This window comes from Miniopterus natalensis, chromosome 6 (assembly GCF_054644295.1).
Source record: "Miniopterus natalensis isolate mMinNat1 chromosome 6, mMinNat1.hap1, whole genome shotgun sequence".
Taxonomy (NCBI): Eukaryota; Metazoa; Chordata; class Mammalia; order Chiroptera; family Miniopteridae; genus Miniopterus; species Miniopterus natalensis.
In genome coordinates, this window is record NC_142086.1 from 5,925,498 (window position 1) to 5,940,013 (window position 14,516).

A 14,516-nucleotide genomic window follows, 5' to 3' on the forward strand; every position below is an offset into this window, starting at 1 on the left:
GCAGTATCTGTTGGCTTGATTTTCAAAACTCACACACATAGAACTCTTGAAGACCAGACCATAATACAAATGCAAATGCTGAGCAACACACCTCGAAGACCTGCTGAAGGATGTCCACTGGAGCAAACCCTACAGAGATAAGACTAAAGGTTGGTATGTGGGTCCCCACTGTCCCACATCAATGGGGCTTCTAACAGAAATCTGACACCACCTGATGGCAGACTCTGGAAGAGGAACTCTGATCCTTGGCTGTGGGGTTTTTCAACTGCATGATTAGAAAATGTATCACCCCCACCATGTGACCACAGGCTGTAAGGCAACAGCACTGTGTCGCGGCAGAACCTTGGCTCCAGCCTGACACTGCCAGCTCAGCATACCAGCATGCTTGGGAACAGAATCCACGCATTATGTCCAATATATTGTTCTATGCACTTGCTGTAGCTGGTTTCCACTGAGGTTTGCAGGAGGCCAATTTCTTTTCTAGGGCACTAATCTATAGGGGAGATTCTCTTCAATAAATTAGCCCTTGCCTCACAGATGCCAAAGAAAGTCATTCTTTTCCTTTAAAGAACATTAATCTAGAAAAGTAGTACATTCTCTAAGTAATAAAAAAATAAATATAGAAAGCTGGCAGGGTAGACTCTACTTTATTAAAATATAGGATATGTATGAAACATACATATAAGAATGACTATATAAGTGGCTATGAAATATTATGGGAAAAGCATCAGAGGATGAATCAGAAGACGTTGGTTACAGTCCTTATATTTTCACTGTTCATTTGAGTGATGTCAGGCAATCCACTAATCTTTTTGGATCTCCTAATTTTTGTTTAAAAATAAATAACTACATTTTATCTGAAAATAAAATGACTATTCATAAACTCTTTGAACTGATGTCTGTCCCTTAGAGTTCTGAATCATAAATTACCAGTTAATTTATTTAGGTTATGGTAAGGAAAAGAGAGTCTTTCTGATTTGAGTCATTTTGATTTGAAGTGAAGAGTCACACTATTTAAAACATTTTATTGTTACTTTTATATTTTATAAATAAATAAAGTTATTTTGATTAAACAGGACTGAATATTAACCATTTTTGTCAACCCCTCCAAGACCAGAGTCATTACTAAGTATAAAGTACCTACATGAACCCACACAAATGATACATAGGAATCTGTACAAATGGTAAAATTTACATTCCAAAAAATGTTTTTTTCCTAATTTCTTCCTATGAACCACCACATGCACTCTACTTTAGAATAAAACTTTTAAAACGAGTCTCAAACATTAATTTTGTGCTTTTAAATCATTAATCCAGTCACTCATAATTTTTTAACATGCCCCAGTAAAGTATACCCTAGATATTGTAGGTTTTTATGGCAAAGAGGGAAAAGTATGTTCTTTATATATTTTTACTCCTAGATTTATTCTGATCTTTATTTTTATTATTTTTATATTCTACACTATAATAGTCCTTATTGGGAAATTGATGAGTAATATAGAGGGTGGGGCAAAAGTAGGCCTACAGTTGTTCATATAGAAAATAATACCATAATAAATAAATACTAATACAAAATAAACTCTATTTTCACATACTCACACCTGTACCCTTACTTTTGCCACACAGTGTATTTATAACATGCCATTGGTACAGTGTTCTCAGGATATGCTTTTTTTTGTTTAATAACAAATAGTTCTTAACTAGATTTGCAATGATTAATGTAAATTTCATCTACTCTTTTAAGTACTACAACTTTATAATATTAAAAACTGAAAAAAATATTGTCATGAATAATCAACATAAGACTTGTATTTTCAAGGCAGAAATTCTGTGGATTTGTAAGATTTTCTGAATATCTTGTCCCAGTGATGAGAGAATCAAGAGGCACCCCTTGATAAGGGCTGCTCTCACTTTCACTAATCTCATTCTTTGCTCATTCCATTCCCCAAATCAACCATCCCAATAATCTTTAAGGGTATAACTAGAAAAGAAAATAAAAACAAGTAATAGTATAAAACATTTTTTTCATTTCTATTTTTTTTAAATAAATGTTTATTGATTTCAGAGAAAGGAAAGGAGAGGGAGAGAGAGATAGAAACAAATGATGAGAGTCTTTGATCGGCTGTCTCCTGCACAGTCCCCGCTGGGGATCGAGCCCAGCCATCCGGACCCAGATGTGCCCTGACCCAGAAATAAACCTCGATCTCTTGGATCCTAGGTCAAGGTTCAACTGCTGAGCCAGGCTGGCTGAGAAAAAATGGCTAACATTTTAAAGGACTTTGCATTTAACATCTCTACATATAATTTCATTTCATCGTCTTAGAAAACTTGGTAGTCTATATGAAAAATCGCACTCAAGCAAGTCCTGAGGTTTGCCCCAGAATTCAGAGCTCATCTATTACAAAGTTGGGACTTGAACTCTGATCTTTAGATTCTGGATTTTGTGACAGGGTAGCTTTAGCTCTTAGAAAAGGTAATAGGATTGTCTTCCGTGTCATTGACTGGTTCTCTACTGCCTAAGTCTTCTCTGGAATAAAGTCGTAAAGACTGTGCATGTGAGTGCTTCCCTTTGATGTAAGTGGAGTAGAGCTGTCCTAAGGATCCACAGGGTCTCTGCGCTTTGGTCTCACCTTCCCATTAGTGTATCCTTAGTAATCCTCCAAACCATACACTGTGTTTCTACTGGAAACCTGGGCACCTCCCAAATATTGTTGGGGATGCCTCAGGAGTCCCAGCAGAACGTAGAACAATGTCTAACACCTACCAAGTGCTTGAGAAATGTTAGATATCACCATTGTCCCTTTCGCTCCACCCTTCTCTGCTTATCACCTCTGCTCTCCACCTGCCACTTCCCGAGCTGTCCTTCTCCCAGGCCCTTCGTGCCCAGAACGCTAAGTGACGCCTTTCCCTGTCACTCCTCACACATGCCTAACAAAAGTGCTCAGCAGATGGTATTAAGGCCTTCATACGGCATAGTGAGGTTACGATGCAGGGAAGGAAAATGACACCTAAACACTGTTTCAAGTTATTACCCCAACTAACGTTCCCTCCTTTGCCACATTATTTGTTTGGTCACCTCTTGCCTTTGACCTCGGGCCAGGTTGTTGATATCTTCCCATCTCTCCCAGTAGCACCCCAGACCTGCTGCCTCCTCTCTCAAACTCAAGACTTCAAATCAAAGCCTTTAAAAGAAACCAGTTGGAAGAAGCCAAAACTAATTTCACGTTATAATCATCTCTTCATTCAAGGAATGCAGTCCTACCACACTTTTGTACAAAGCATTTAACTCCTGACTATCACAAACTTTAATTTTCTTTAATAGATATTGCTTTACTTCTGCATAACCAAGTAAATTATTGGTGTTTTCCAAAAAAAGAAAGCCAAGAACCTCAAAAGCGATTCAATATGATAATTTGAACTGCAGAAACATTAATAAACATTTTTTCATTTTCTCTTTCTTCTCTTTTTAAGTCATGAAATATCAGAGATTTATTTCCTCATCAGGACTTGCACTCAAGTCTTCACCCCACCCCCAAAGTACCTGCAAACTGAATGCTTTTCCCAAGATCATTGGTACCTTAGTTCAAACACAGAAACATAGTGGCAGCAGGTAATATTACTAACTTTTCCAGATCCAAAGCCAATGTTCCAGCTTCCGCCAATTACAATCGCTCTTTAAACAAAATTTACAGGAAGAAAGCAGGGATTATAATCTGTGGGTGAGTTTTCCCTCAAACTTTGAAATAGACATGCTTTATAAATGAGATTCCTGTCCTAGTGTTATTGTTTACATGTGAAAAAGGTGTAATCATAGTATCTTTCTGTTTCTATTTGCTTGCTTGTTTTGCTGATACAGTCTCTGAGCTAAAATGACTTCGTTTATTCTTATAGATTAAAAGCATTTATTAGATCTGATCTCTCCCCACATCTGCTTTTTGAAAGCTTTGACTAGCATCAGAGGGTGCTAGGATATTTAGAGAAACTGAAAAATAAAATTAAAAATATTTTTATCAAAAGCAGTAAAGATGCTTAAGCAAAATAACATGAACACCTCGGATGTAAGAATCTGCAGCGTTATCCATGAGCTTGAGGTTTTATTCTAAGTAACAGAATCAAGGACTTTGAGGTGACCTTTGAGACAGACTCAGATGACCCTGTGCTGTGCAAATAAGAAAACTAAAGCCTCCTGTAAGGAAATGCTTCAAGTCTAGTTTGGAACCTAGGTCTCCTTTCTAGGTCACCACAGAGACCAGGGCTACACACTTTTCACTTACCTACCAAGGCAGTAAAGATGCTCCACATATTATATTTGCATATACATAGATGGCTTTTTTCTTAATCCTTACTTGAGGATACGTTTATTGAATTTTTGAGAGCGAGAGGAAAGGAGAAAGAGAAACATTGATGAGAGAGAGAAACATCGATAAGTTGCCTCCTGCACTTGCCCTGACTGGGGATACAACCTCAGCCTCCGTATGTGCCCTGACCAGGATCGAACCTGCAACCTTTCCGGTGTGTGGGGCGACAGCGACGAAGCTCCAACCACCTGAGCAGCTGGCCAGGCCACACACGTGACATTTATGAAGTCTGTTTTTCCAGTGGTTTTCCCCACAAAAGATGTCTGGTTAGATAGAGTTAAGCACTTTAAGAAAAAGAAATTTGGGAGGAGCCTGTTAATAGTGGATAAACAATTTATCGACCATGCACGGCCTTAGCACAGTAAAGTACTGTGTGGCGCTGTGAGGCCCACTTGTCTCTTCCTCCCCGAAGTTGTCTTTCCAAAGCAGAAAAAGGAGAGGAGAGGAGAACATCTGTCCAGATCTGCACCCTCAGCCCTACCTGCCCATGAACAAAAGTAAAGATGTCTTTAGAAAAGGAAAACAATCTTTTCTTAATCTCATCTTAATCCTATCAGGAACTTAAAATTCTGCTCCCTCGGTTGCAACAGCACAGGGGTGTGTTTAGAAACCTCTGTGTATCCTGTCAGCGCCCGTCCACTCGGTGACCGCAGCCACTCTGCATCTGCCCCCTGCAGTTCACCTCACTTCCCACGCGCTGCGCGTGGGCCTCCGGCTACCCGAGGCTATCGAAGTGCAGGAGGATCGTGGGAGCAGAGCAGGAAAGTGACATTAAATCAGCAGAAACACAGCATTAGATTTTCTGTTTCAGTTGCTTTGCTCACTGTAAGTGAGGATCGTTCGTCCAGGACGTTACAGGTGTTTCCAATGAGCACAACTGACCTGTGGTGCAGCCTGCTCTTAAATCGGGAAATAAAAGCAAATTTAGGTATGGAGGTAACCGTATTTTCATAATGAAAATGAAAGCTGAGAAAGTGCCTAATTACAGTATCTAATTTGCAGCAATATTATTTCTTACTGCAATGTGCTAAGCTGTATTCATGAGAATGCCAATGACGCCATTTATCGGCACAAGCCTTCCTCTAAGCCCAAGGCTTGCTTCCTACTCCAAATATTACAGAATTGCTGTGGTTTAAAAGTATAAAAATGAAAAAAACATTTACTTATCACAGTTCTATGTCTATGATAGTTTCTACTCCAAAACTTTGTCAGGAAGCAACATTGATAGCTTTTATTTATTTATTTATTTTAAATTTTATTTTTGTTTAAAATATTACAGATGTCCCTTTTTCTCCCCAATGACCCGTTCCACTCCATTCCTTCCCCCTCCCCAGTCCCTCTCCCCACCATTGTCCGTGTCCTTGGGTTGTGCATATATGCATATAAATTCTTTGGTCACTCTCTCCCCCTCCACCCACCCACCCTCCCCCATCCCTCTGACATTCGTCAGTCTCATCCATGCTTCCATGTCATTGAATCTATTCTGTTCATCAGTTTATTAAGTTCTTTAGATTCCACGTATAAGCGAGATCATGTGATGTTTGTCTTTCGCTGCCTGGCTTATTTCACTTAGCATAATATGCTCCAGGTCCATCCATACTGTCCCAAAGGGAATGAGATTCTTCTTTACAGCTGCACAGCAAAAGAAAAGAGCCTCAAAATACAAAGGAACCCCACAGTCTGGGAAAACATATTTGCCAAGGATGTATCTGATAAAGGGCTAATTTCCAAAGTATACAAAGAACTCATATTACTCAGCAAGAGGAAGACAAACCACCCAATTAAGAAATGGGCCTGAATAGACACTTCTCCAAAGAGGACATACAGATGCCAAGAGACACATGAGAAAATGCTCGACGTCGCTAATCATCAGAGAGATGCAAATTAAAACCACAATGAGGTATCACTTCACACCTGCCAGAATGGCTCCATCAACAAATCAAGGAACTACATGTGCTGGCGAGGGTGTGGGGAAAGGGGAACCCAGTGCACTGCTGGGGGGAATGCAGATGGGGGCAGACACTATGGAAAGCAGTATGGAGGGTCCTCAAAAAATTAAAAATGGAGCTGCCTTTTGACTCAGTGATCCCACCCCTAGGAATGTATCCTAAGAATCCTGATACATTCATCAGAAAGGATATATGTACCCGATGTTCATAGCAGCACAGTTTACAATAGCTAAGGTCTGGAAACAGCCCAGGTGCCCATCAGTAGCTGATGGATAAAAAGCTGTGGGGCATTCACACCATGGAATACTACGCAGCTGTAAACACTGATAGCTTTTAAACACCTAAGTATTTCTTTCTCCCTATTTACATAATTTTTATTTTTCTGGATAATTTATTAAAAGTTAAATCAATATTATTTAGTTAAGAAAGAAAAATACTCATCACCTTACTACAACTGCCGTTTTCATTTTAGACGACCTCCTTCCCGTTCACTTCTCACACTGGCCCATCTCAGCCTCGATGTGGTCCTGAGACTCGGTGCCATTCCATACTCAGCCTCCTGGTAAGAAACCCAAGCTAAAGAGCGGCTGTGACATTACTCCTGAGGTTTCCTGAAGCATCCTGGATGTGGATAGAGATTCTCCGATGCTGTGGAGATGTAAAGGAAAACTAGAGTAAGAGATCTCCAAATTCTTACGTTGGTGAGTTCCGTAAACCATGAGTGTTAGCTCTAATGATAATTAAATATTTATGCAGCTTGCTAGAATTTATAAAGTGGTCCTGTAGGCATGTTTGCAATTGTTTAAAAAGAAAAATTCTAGTGTGAACCAACTGTCATTGATCTACTTTTCAAATGGGAAACCGCGTCTTTTGTCTTCACTCACGTACTCCTCAGAATAGATTGGGGAGTCAGCAGCACCCGGTGAGCAGTGGTCTCCCCGCTCTCCTTTCTCCGCTGTCCTTTCCCAGAATCGCACCCTGTGAGCAGCGGGTATGCCTGTCCCCCTATGAGCTTCTGGTCCATGATGGCAGAATAAGAATTTGGAATTAAATAATTTAATTTCAGTGTTTTTCTGCTCCAAATCCAGTAATAAACTACCTGACCCGATTGTAAGAAATTTTGCACTTTTCTTGATTAAAAGAGAGCATGGAATAAATAAATAAATAAACAATAATACAAGTAGCAGTTATATGGGGATATAGCACATCTGTGACTTTCTCTGAATATGTTCAGTCAACAATTTAATACTGGACATTTGGTGATAACTATTCCTCATGTAATAACTGACCTATCACACAAGCTCTATGCTTACATACATGTTTTATTATTTTACTCTCAGAAATCAAACACTGAGACAATGTCAAAGTAGCAGACAATATTTTAAGTGAAATGATAGTAACAGCTAAATTTAGTATTTTTTCTTGTGGAAGATAGGATTGTCTGAAGGCTGAAAAATACGTGAGAAACAGCTGTAAGTTTCTATAAAAATATGATCTGCTAGCTCTCCAAAATCACAGGTTTAGAATTTTTTCTCCCTGATATGTAGCTATGTGGCCTTGGGCAAATTACTCTCTCTGTTAAGGCATCATCATCTATAAATGAGAAATGCCTCCTCAGTGATCCACCTCATTAAAATGGTTAAAAAAAGGAAAAAAATTAAGCCAAAATACTTAATATACTCCCATTCCATTTCCCATTTTATTAATGAGTTAACCTATTAATCATCAATTTTAACATGATGCTCTATTTATTTTGAAATGCCTTCAAGAGCACACATCTGTATCTTTTACAAAAGTCATTAAATAAAAGGACATCCAAACTATAAAGATGGAAACTTTTAAAATATGCTTAGAAAAATTAGTAGTTGACTCACTACTCTTTCTACCCCCAAACATTTCCCCACTTCCCTAGAAAAATCAGCCTTTTCAGGTATTAGTTCACATAATAGATTATTTACCTAGAAAGGTTTCCCGTTCCCCTTCCTCTAAATAAAACACAGCTCATCCTTAAAGCCTCAGCCCTCAGCGACCTCCTTTCAATTCTAACCGCACATACTGTCTTTGACAGACAATTTAAACCTCTGTTCTTGCCCACAAACTGCTTGATATATGTTAGACTTGTAGCCCCATCCCTTGCGCACTGAGGGGTGATTTATATTATACGCTGGCGTCCAGCACACTGGTGTTGGAGTTATAGAGACACAAATTAGATTTGGTGCTTACACTCACTGTTATATGGCCTTGAAAAACTCATCCAATTAGTCTTATTTTCTATATCTTTAAAATGTCAAATTGTTACTGTGCATGTTGAAAAGTGTCTAATGCATTTGGATTAGGCCTAACATATAATAAACTCTCAACAAACTATATTGCTATGGTTATTATTATTAATATTAATTTCTCTTCCATAATACCTAACATGGTTCTTGCCACAGGATTTGGGATCCATAAATACCTGTCGTGTGAACAATTCCTTTATAACTGTGGTGTTGAGATCAGCAGGAATGGGCACAATTTAAGTTATTTGTGTTAAAACAAACTTTTACTCACCATAATTATATTTGGTATTAGTAATTTGGTTCACTGCACTACCAAATCTCAATAACATGACATTTCATACCATTATTAAAGGAACACTAGTCGTTTTTAGTGATGGTGGCTCTTTGACGCAGTCAAGTGTCTCAAATAACAACCATATGAAACCGGAGAAAAACAAGAACTAAAATACACACCAAGGCCTAGAGATAATAGAACTAAAGAGTGATTTATTTTCTGAATGGCTCCATATTGTCCTATGAATATGTATATTTAGAGATGCTCTGAACATGCATTTTGTCCAAATGCCCAAAAGTCAGTGGTTATCATAATATTCTGCTTAACCTAGAAATTAAAATCCTGTCAAGATCTTTTGAAATCAAGAATAAATTGGAGCCCGGCCGGGCGTGGCTCAGCGATTGAGCGTCGACCTGGGATCCAGGCGATCGGGGTTCGATTCCCGGTCAGGGCACATGCCCGGGTTGCGGGCTCCATCCCCAATGACTCTCTCATCATTGATGTTTCTATCTCTCTCTCTCTCTCCCTCTCCTCTCCTCTCTCTGAAATCAATAAAGATATATTAAAAAAAAAAAAAGAATAAATTGGAAACACTACTGAATAAAATTACAGTTACAACTGACTTACCAAAAGTTGTAGTGGCTAAATGCTTAATGCTTCACAATTATTGTACAGGAACAATAATTTCTCTTCCCTGACACCCCTGGATGGCTGCTGCAGTCAGTGTCTCACATTGACAAGCAAGATAGATGCTCACTTCCCAATGAAGTTAATGAAGGCACACGGCGTTTGGAGGTAACTCATTTATTTCCTAACACTCCATTAGTTTCTTTGTTCTTTGTACTTTTTTTCTCATAAGTCTGTATTAAAATGATTTATCATTGATATTATTTTTATGGTTTTCCTCCTCGTGAAATTTTGAGTTGGCAGAGTTGGCAGTTGGCTTTTATTTCTTCTTGACAATAGGTGAGAAATTGCAAAGTAAATTCTTTGCTAGAAAGACCTGACCTAAACAGAATTAAATATCTAAGAATTATGTAGAATTCTTGTTTTGTTTAATTTATAAAGTTATTGCACACAAAATTCTGCAAATATTGACACTGGTATCATAATATAGCTTAATATCTCTTATTCTGCTTTATATTGTTTAGCGTTTTAGACATACTAGTTGGTTATAAAAAGATTATTCTTTCAAAAGCTATCTAGTTGATGCACTCAAAAATGAAGCTTATGGTGACTCATGCCTACTCTAAGGACTGTCAGAGGAGGGATTCCATGTCCCGATACCTGGAGGTTTGGAACAGTTATGTGCACAATTTCTAAAAGGTAGCAACGAACGGCGTGCCTTTCAGCAAGTGGGTGGACTGCAGTGTCGTAATTTGGACACTTTTGGATCCTTTGGATGATTCACAAAAGCATCGTTCTGAGTGAAAGCAAGCAGCCTCGAAGCTTTGCATGATATGATCCCACGCAGACAGCTTTCTCCAAAGGCAGAGCCGGAGCGGCCGCTCGGATCAGTGGCCGTCGGAGCGGGTGGAGAGGGGAGGCTATGCCTGCGGTGGACAGCGGGAGGGAAAACCGGGGGAACAGGGTGGACTGTGTCCTGGGTGATGTCATGGGCATCTGTATATACTTGATAAAGTCCATATAACTGCGTCCAAGAAAAGTCAATTGGACTATATTTTAATTCAAAAATAAATTATTTTTAAAAATAGTAGTTTCTGGGTGTCTCTGTCAACTTTTCATTTATGGCGGATTCCAGTCTCATTCTTTCCAGTCCAGACAGAGAAGTCGATAGGTATCTCATCAGCACATATTACTGAATGGTGCCCCGGATATTTTAAAAAGCTCCTGAACACCTATACTCTTCTCTTATCAAATCATTGTCTTCTCTAAAAATTATACTTGCCAATCATCAATATCAACCCCTAAAGATAACACTTTAACATAGAAAATAGCTCTAATGTTTCTCAGCTTTTCTTTTATGTGTGCTTTTTTGTTGTATTTGATTTACCTACCTCAGTAGACTTTCATGTCATCAAAAGTAGGTATCAGAAAATCACAAAATCTTAGGCTTGGCAAAACATTAATTTAAAATACTATAATTTTTCCTATCAATATTTTATTTCCCTCTTAATCAACATACTAAGTAAAAGTCCCTGGAGTATATACATTAAAGCAATATCTTCCTTATTGATATCTATGTTTATTAGAAAATTCTTCTTATTTTTGATTCAAAAAAGTCATCAAATGTTTATTGAGCAAACACTAATTGCTGACATTCTGAGCCAAAATTCTTTACACGAGGTATCATTCACTCAGTAAATATATTTATGGAATATGTGTGTTATATCTTTATTTTAGCCATATTAGCTCCACTAAGGTCTGGGGCAGGTCAAGAGTAAGAGTCACTGCAAGGGGCTTTATAGTTTTAGTTTGTCACGGTTGCTGTTCTCCTACATCTAGTTCCCTGGGGAGAAACAGGACAGGGCCACCCAGGGAAGCACCAGGATTCAGTCACAGGGCAGAGGGAGGGAGGGTGACTGTGAGCAAGTGTCTTCCTTTGGGGAGGGAAAGGTGAGGCCTGGCAGAAAGGTTCAGGATTGGCTAATCTGAATAATAGCTGGGCTCTAGAGCATACGGGTGACCCCTGGTTGTCTGGCACCTCAACCTGGGGCAATTAAGGCTGATGAATGCTGGTCAGAAGTGTGAGAGCAGGATAAGGGGTGAGATTGAGGGTGTGAGCTCAATCAGCTGCTCCAAAAGGGAACTGACCAGCCTCTAGCAAACGCCTCAAAACTGGGTCAAGACAGCATTTATAAAAATTATATGACAATATCAAGCACTTAGAAACTCTGAGGGCTCTAGATGTGCTCTTTTCAAATCTTGAAGACACCAGTAACTTCCCAGGACTACCATGACCGCCACTGCGTTCAAGGGACCACTGTTCTGCACACGGCTACTAAGTGTCTCTTCCACACGTGCCCGGCACCTCCCCTCCGCCCAGCGCTGCACACGGAGTAACCCTGTGAAACGTGAAGTCAGATAAGTCCTCAGCTTCCAATACTCAGTGGCTTCCCATTTCTTCGGGGGTAAAATGTGCTTTATTAGGTTCCGCACCAGTTACCATCCTCAAATACTATCAGTGACTGTCCGACTTGTCCTTTATTATTTTCCGGTAGCTGACTGCTCTCTGGTTACAAGGGTCTTGTCCCGAGAAGGAGCTTATCTGCTAAGACGGGCTCCCCAGGGTCAGCCCGGGGCCCGCGTTTTATAAATAAGCGCCAGCAGCCACTTGCTGACGGGGGCTCCTCACACACTCTGCGCACCAGGGAGAAGTTCACACTGAACCCCGGTTCCCGCAGTGTCCTGCCTCATGACCCTCTGAGTCACCCCCTGCAAGGAAACCCTGGTTTTGTCTTCCTACCAACGGACTGGGACCTGCCCTGTCCAAGCAGAACTGCATATTTTGGACACCTCATGTACATAACACTGAAGTAACTGAGAACCTGGGTGGGAACTTAAGGTGGCCCCTTTTTCTCTGTGGAACACAATTTAGGTCCCCGCCTGAATCTGTCTTCAGGGTGCAGCTTCTTTTGCTCAAATAAATGCATGTTATTCTTTTTTAAAAATTTGAAAAAACATTTTAATGTTTTTGAATTACAGTTTACATTTATTATTTTCTATCAATTTCAGGTGTGCAGCATGGGGGCTAGACAATCACATACTTTACAAAGTATCCTCCCTGATATTTCCCGTACCAAAACAGCAACATACATAGTTATTACACTATTATTGACTATATTGTCTGTGCTGTACTTTACATCTCCATGACTATGTTGTAACTACCCATCTGTATTTCTCAATCCCTTCATCTTTCTCACCCAGTCCCCCAATCCCTCCCCTCTGGCAACCATCAGTCTGTTTTCTGTATCTGAGTCTGTTTCTGTTTATTTGTTCATTTATATTGCTCTTTAGATTCCACATATAAGTGAAATCATATGGTATTTCTATTTCTCTTACTGACTTACTTCACTTAGCATAATGCCCTCTAGATCCATCCATGATCTTGTTTTTATTTCTGGCCCAGTACTTTTACTCTACTTTTAATCTATTGGTGGGCACTTGGATTGCTTTCACAGCTTGGTTATGATAAATAATGCTGCAATGAACATTGGGCTGCATACATTCCTTTTAAATACTGCTTTGGTTTTTTTCAGATATATACCCAGATGTGAAATGGCTGGGTAACAAGGCAGTTCCATTTTGTGAGAAAACTCCACGCTCTTTTTACATAGTGGCTGCTCCAATCTGCATTCCCACTAACAGAGCACAGGGTTCCCTTCTCACCACATCTTCCCAACACTTGTTGTTTGTTGTTTTATTGATGGAGCCATTCTGACAGGTGTGAAGTGATGTCTTGTTGTGGTTATAATTTGCATTCCTCTGATAATTAGTCACATTAAGCATATTTTCATGTGTATATTGCCCATTTGTACATCCTCTTTGGAGAAGTGTTCATTCAGGTCCTCTGCCTATTTTTTATTTGGATTGTTTGGTTTTTTCGCATTGAGCTGTATGTGTGCTTATAAATTTTTGATATAAATCCCCTAACAGGTATTGCATTTGAGAATATTTTCTCCCATTCAGTGACTGTTTTCGTTTTGTTGGTGGTTTCCTTTGCTGCTCAAAACTTTTTACTTTGGCCCTGGCCGGTGTGGCTCAGTTGGTCGAGCATGGTCCTTTGCAGCGAAAGGTTGCGGGTCTGATTCCCAGTCAGGGCACATACCCAAGCAGCAGGTTTGGGTCCCACTCAGGGTGCATGGGGGAATCTCACGTGGGTGTCTCTCTCCCTTTCTCTCTCTCTCTCTCTCTCTCTCTCTCTCCCCCCCCCTTCCTCCCTCTCTTCTACTCTCTCTAAAAATCAATGGGAAAAAGACCTTGGGGGAGGGTTAACAACAACAAAAAATCTTTAACTGCAACAGTACTTTAGACAAAATGCACTTGGAAGAGATTCATAAAAACATTTGTTACATTGAGGTTAATTTGTTTTTAACTATAGCTACAGAAATTCAACTTTTGGTCCTTCATGCGAGGCAGACTTTTGATAAAAATGAAAAATTTTATTACAATTCAAGGAAATAATTTCAATAAAAAACATTAAGTATGAAAAGAACAGTAGTTTTACAAAAGTAAGAATATGAAAAGAATTAATGTCCTTTAATGTGAGATATATATGTTTAATCCTTACCTAAGACTGTATCTCCCATTGCTTGCAGAGTGGAAGGGGGAGACGTGGACGTGGGGGCCTCGCTGGCCGCCTCCCGCGCCCGCCCTGGCTGGGCTGGGACCGGCCGCCGCTCAGGCCCCGGCCCTCCGGTCAGGCCGACACGCTAACCACTGCGCCAAACTGCCCAGGGCTAATACGAAGTTGAAAATAAGTTTTTCTCTAATTTAAGATGGTGACATTGTGGCTTTGTTAAAAGAAGTTGTTTTGAAGGAAACAAGTGTTCAAAAGGAAGAGAGAGACAATGTCTCAGTTGCGGGCCCGCGGTATCCCCGGGTTTCTCCTGTCGGGCTGACACTGCCACGCTGTGTAAAAACCTATCAAGTTCTAAACACCTTCACCTAAACTTTTTTATTGAATCCATATAAC